This window comes from Macaca nemestrina, chromosome 5, assembly GCF_043159975.1.
Source record: "Macaca nemestrina isolate mMacNem1 chromosome 5, mMacNem.hap1, whole genome shotgun sequence".
NCBI classification, from domain to species: Eukaryota; Metazoa; Chordata; class Mammalia; order Primates; family Cercopithecidae; genus Macaca; species Macaca nemestrina.
In genome coordinates, this window is record NC_092129.1 from 4,515,757 (window position 1) to 4,521,766 (window position 6,010).

General features: G+C 48.2%; 1 protein-coding gene across 3 annotated transcripts in view; it reads right to left on the reverse strand.

Moving 5' to 3' along the window:
* LOC105487563 (C-C motif chemokine receptor 6) overlaps positions 1 to 5,749 on the reverse strand; it is a 28,534-nt gene extending 22,785 nt beyond the window's left edge. For 2 of the 3 annotated variants that reach the window (XM_011751032.2, XM_011751031.3), the window contains exon 1: positions 5,494 to 5,749. The gene's annotated coding sequence lies outside the window, so the exon portion shown is untranslated. The remainder of the gene's footprint in view (positions 1 to 5,493) is intronic. The other variant, XM_011751030.3, reaches the window with a different exon arrangement.
* Between the last annotated feature and the right edge of the window lie 261 nt (positions 5,750 to 6,010).

Sequence of the window (6,010 nt, forward strand, 5' to 3'; positions counted from 1 at the left end):
TTTTCCAGAGACTTCCGGGAGAGTAGGAACGTCTGTGCTAAAATCAGGACAGTGCTGCCACAGCAGGAAGGCCGACTACTCTGGGGCTAGTGGAAGTGCAGGCGTCCAGGATTGGGAGGCGGTCGCCCTTCTCTTCTGCAATGGTTAGGGTACCCCTGGGTGCCTGTCTGCTAGGGGGTGGCATAGGCGGGAAGCCCGGACACCTGAGAAAGCAAGAGGGTCGGTGGAAATGAGGGGCGGGGTGGAGCGGGAGACCGTGGGAGCGGCTGCGTTGGTGTGTGAAGGGTGCCCACAGGGAGAAATAGCAGCTCTACTCTCAGTTGAAGCAAAAGAAAAACTCTGGCCAAAAGTCATGCAGGTGGGAGGAGGTGGCTTGGGCTGGGAGGAGGGAGGACACGTTTCCCGGCACGGATCTGCCGCGCTGTGGGCTGAGAGGAGGCCTCAGAGAAAGGCCCAGCTGCCTCTTGTGCTGAAGGAAAGGGTGTCAAGCCAGAAAGGTCAATTTGATCTAAAACAGAAAGCGTTCGGGGTGCTGGAAAGACAGAATTCCCAAGAGGGAGCGAGGGCGGGGAGGCCCCTATGAAAGACTCCAAGGCTCTGGAGAGTTCAGGAAGGAGACGGCGGCATAAGAAAGCGCTCCGTCCTGCTCCAGCACAACCTCGGGAATGTTCTCCAGAGACAGAGCGAGGAGTTCAGCATCATCTCTCGTGATCTCTTCTGGCAGTGGAACCCTGGAGCTTTTCAAGAAAGGAGACACGGCCGGGCGCGGTGGCTCAAGCCTGTAATCCCAGCACTGTGGGAGGCCGAGACGGGCTGATCACGAGGTCAGGAGATCGAGACCATCCTGGCCGACACGGTGAAACCCTGTCTCTACTAAAAAATACAGAAAACTAGCCGGGCGAGGTAGCGGCGCCTGTGAGGCAGGAGAATGGCGTAAACCCGGGAGGCGGAGCTTGCAGTGAGCTGAGATCCGGCCACTACACTCCAGCCTGGGCGGCAGAGCGAGACTCCGTCTCAAAAAAAAAAAAAAAGAAAGAAAGGAGACACAACAACAATGCTCATCCACACCTGCTGGCTGCTCCCTCCTGGTGGCAGCTACGGCTTCAGAAATGAATTCCACCTCACCAGTACTCATTCGCTTTATAATGCCTGAGGATCTTTGAACTAGGAGGAAAATGGGGAGCTCTTCAGAGCATCCCTCTTGAAAAATTTTCTTTGAGGTCTCAAATGTAAACTTCCAACCCTGACCATGACATTCTAGATACAGCCTCAGTTTTGCAAAATTTTAGCAATAAAAGTGAGAAACTGACACAAGTATGAGAAGAGACATGAAAATCATAATGGGGTTTGTGTAAGGAGGTAGAAATGTAAGAAATGTAATAATTACAAATTTCTCTTTGTGCTTTCATTTAGTAACAAAATAAGTTGGTTGTATAATGAAACAGAATTTCTAAGGAAAGCAAAAGGACTAATTACAGTGACTATTATGGACATCACTAATTTTCACTGCTGGAAAAATAACACCTTCTAGATGTTTCCAGATACACTATTGTCTGAGTGCGGCCATAGTCACAATTTCTTTCTGTGTTAGTTTCCAGAACAGTGTACAATACTATTTTGCTTCAAGTGAGATATAGAAAATATAGGTTTTTGGACGAGGCACCCTGCTTAAACACCAGGAATGTGGAAAAAGACTTATTGTTGAACCAACAAGACTTTATGATTAATGAAGTAGCTCTCAAAAGCTCTAAAACCGACTTCCAGCAGAATCAGGTTTCCTCTGACTTACTTACAAATCTCGCAATCATATTCCACAAAGTTGTGTTCGACTGCCAGAAAGGACAGGTCCACTCACAGAATGAGGACCACAGAAAGCCTCCTTTGCCATTCTGCAAGATCTAGAGGGTGCCAGGCACTGGGGTCTGGCTGGCGCACTCTCTGACCCGCCAGCCAATGTCAGGGTGGACCAGTGAGACCCCCACCCAGCGTCTGAGGAGGGGGCAGCACAGCCCCCGTTAGGCCGCCGCTGTCTTGGCGATGTATGTGGGAGCAGACAGATTCTTTACAGAACCTGAAAAGACTCATTCTGACAAAAAGATCAAAGGAAAATGACTGATTTTATTACATAGTCATTTAATTACACTCACAAGGCTGATTTTTCAATTTACTAAAACATCTGTCTGTCTACCAGAAAGAAATCTGAAAGCTCCATTCTTTTTAAGTTGGGGACCTCCTATTGAATGATCTTGCAGTTGGATAATTACACAAATTTATGTGTCTAAAGCCTCCTCCCTTGGATCTGTGAAGACATTCTCGCCTCAGGTCCTCATTGGACGCAAATCTAAGGGCCGGGGCCTCCCCTGGGATTCACAGCGCTGCTCAGTGACCCAGATTCAGAGTGCTAATTTCCATTACTGTCTGCCGGGAACAGCCCCACTGACTTATAAACTGCTACAGAAATGAAAAAAGGTGACGTGTGCACAGTGACATCAGAGCCACAGGCTGGTTACAGCCGCCGTCACAGCAAGCCTCGGCCAGGGAGCTCTGCATAGAGAAGAGGGCCCTGCTCATCTCCGTGCCAGGGTTTGAAATTTAGGCTACTCAATGGCAGTAACCCCTCTGAAATATGAAGTGATGCCTCTGGACTGGGGTTTCCTATGCCTGGAGGAAGGATTTCCAAGTGTACTGTGCTAATGAATTGCCTCTCCTTGGGGTTCAAATGCAGGTTCTGACTGGGTAGACGAGGGCTGGGTCCTGCAGTCCTGTGATTCTGAACTCCTCTTGAGGTCTACCACTGCTCAGAAGACCACCTGGGAGCAGGAGGGAGCTAGACCTTCTCAGCTAAGTCACGTGATTTATAACCCGTCAAACCTCCATCTCCACCAGCCCCTAGGATCTCAGGCAGCTGGTGTGGCAGGAGATGGGGATGGCACAGGGAGGATGATGTCCTCATAACATGAGCCTAATCAAGGGAAGGTGAGGAGGAAGAGACAGAAGCTGCCAGAGAGACCTCCCACACCCAGCTCTTGGTCTCTGGCGCGGGCTGGCGAAGGGCCCTGCTTTGCATCTTTTTTTTTTTTTAAATGGAGTCTCACTCTGCCGCCCAGGCTGGAGTGCAGTGGAGCAATCTCAGCTCACTGCAAGCTCTGCCTCCCGGGTTCACGCCATTCTCCTGCCTCAGCCTCCCGAGTAGCTGGGACTACAGGCGCGTGCCACTACACCCGGCTAGTTTTTTGTATTTTTAGTAGAGATGGGGTTTCACCATGTTAGCAAGGATGGTCTCAATCTCCTGACCTTGTGATCCACCTGCCTCGGCCTCCCAAAGTGCTGGGATTACAGGCGTGAGCCACCGCGCCCAGCCCCTGCTTTGCATCTTGATCCTGTCTGCTGCAATGCGGTTGTCAGAGCCCAGAGCTGCGTCTGTCATAGTTGTGTGATCTGGCCCCTACCCAGGTCATGGCTGGCCAGTCCACCCCACCCCGCCCTGACAACCTCTGCTCATAAGATCTCCTGTCTATTTTATCCTGGAACCTCTTCCTTGCCCTGCCCTTTCTCCTTTCTTTGTTCCATTTTCCCTTTCTTCATCTATCAATCTTCTCATTCCACCCCCCAAAATAGGAGCGCTTTTAAAAGTAAAGAGGAAGGCATGTCTTACCTAGATGCTCCGTCCTCTCTGACAGTCAACTGAACACTGAAGGATGCACTGGCTGTTTACTATATTTTCCTCAGTAACACAGCAATGTCCAACCAACATTTTGGTCTTGGGGAAGCCTATTCCGAATTAACTTTCAACTGATCATTTTAAACATTTAAAACTTGGGACCTGATGGGTGAAAATATTGCTAAGACATATGATGAGATTTCTGGCTGTCTCCAGGGGAGCTGGGCATTGTCCAACCCTGCCTGGGCCCCATTCGTGGAGCCGCTGGGGACGTGTGCTTTCTCATCTGTAGCAGCACACCAAGTTCCACACTGAGATCCTTCCAATACTTGGAACTACTGTATCTGCTTCCACATTAAATGGGTTCATGTGAGGTCGACTGAGTTGCCCTCTCTGTGTTTTGGGGTTCTTCCAGCGCACCTCTTGACTGCACCTGGCCATCTGCCATTCCTCATCACTTCCAGCATGCCTGACTCCAGCAGGTGACAGTCCCACTGAATGTGCCACTTCCAATAAGCTCTGCGCTGGGAAACCAAACAGCCCCCTTATCAGAACTGCGCCTAAAATAGGAGCCAGTGTATGTGAATGTGCACCTGAGGGTCTCCCCTGGGAGAAAAGCACACCAGGTTTGGGTACGGGCTTTGTGGTATCTATTTTGGGGCAGAGTCTCTCTGGGTTCATTTCCTCTTTCTCAGGCTGCCTTAGAGGTTGGTATTATTAGATAGGAGAGCTCCAGGTAAGTCAGGCCTTAGAGGTTTCAGATGTTTAATTAGGGAAGACATAATGCAAAATTAAAGCAAGTGCCTCTGAGATTGTCATGCAAATGGAATCGCAATATTGTTAAATGACATAAATACATTCACCCACAACACAGTGAAACTGATTGTCACTTGTTTATCACTTTCACTTGGGAGGCGATGGTATCACTAGAACTCCTTCTGATGCATCACAGCATCAAGAATTCTCTTGAAGCAGAACCATCCATGTATCCAGGGACACACGTTCCAGACACATCTGTGCATTCCGTGGAGCTAGCTCTGGGCTTGTCTGTGTCTCCCCCACCTCACCCCTACCCCACCTTTGTCAGCACGCTGTGGCTCTTTCCTCCCTCCTGGCCTGTCCTCCTCACCTGTGACGCCGCCTGCTGCCCTTGTTCATCCCAACCTCCCTACACACAGCCAGCCCCTCCACCGAGCCTCGTTCATGTTAGATCCACCAGCACCCCCTGTTCTGCAGCAGTCACAGCCCCCAGGGTGAGCTCAAAACCTAAGTTTGGGAGGCATGTTCCATTTTGGTTTGTGGGATCTGCATTTCTTCCTTATAGTTATGGTTCATAGGGATGACTGCTCTTTCAAAGGTGATTGTGGTCTATTAGATCATTTCCAATGTCTCTATACTTCTTTCTCTAGTGCTAGTCAAAAGTGACTTGCAGATGGTATGGAATGTCTTTGTGAGATAGAAAGAACACAGATAGGATCAGAAAAATCTGCCTCCCAACCCTCCACGGCCATCTTCTGGCTGTGTAACTTTACCTCCCTAACTCTTTAAAGTAGCCCAACACCTACCTGCCAGGATTGTCTTCAGAATTACGTAAAATAACACGTACCGAAGTCTCTAGAATAGAGCATGTCACATAATAGACTCACCAAAGGTTAGCATCTCTTCTTTCTTTTTGGCATGACTAAAGTAGCCTAAATAAATAAATATTTACAATGCATGACTTGATAACATAAACGTTTATAATATTCTATTACCTCCAAAGCATAAAACAATTACTGAGACAAAAGAAATACAGTATTTTCTAAATTCCAAGACAAAAATAAAAAACTTACCAATAAAGAAGAAGGTGTCTGTTCCACAAACCAGCAGCCACAGTTTTTTCTCTTAAATGTCAGACTTTGAAAAGGTTGAGATTTCTGTTCACCAGCGTATACATGCGGGCCCTCTCTTACTGATGACCACGGAGTCCTGGGGACCTCCCTGTGCTCCCAGCCCAGCTCTCCTCTCCGGCCGCACTGCTGCCTCCTTCACCCATACACTGGGTGGTGTGCTGGGCTGCCCTCCTCACCACAAGTTTTATTCCTCAGCACATACTTCAGATCACAGAAAGAAGACAAATAAGGTGGAGGAAGGAAGATGGGTTGATGTAACTAGGTCACTTGGTAATTTCAATTTCAGATGTAAATTTTTCTTTGTTTCAGAATTATTGATCTGTGGAATATCTCTTGGTTCTTCTTGGAAATTATGAATTAATTCAAATGATTGTAAAGTTCTCTGAAAGGCTCTACAGGTTTCTTAAGAGAATTTTAAAAACCTGAAAATACCATATGACATATGCTTTATGAGTAA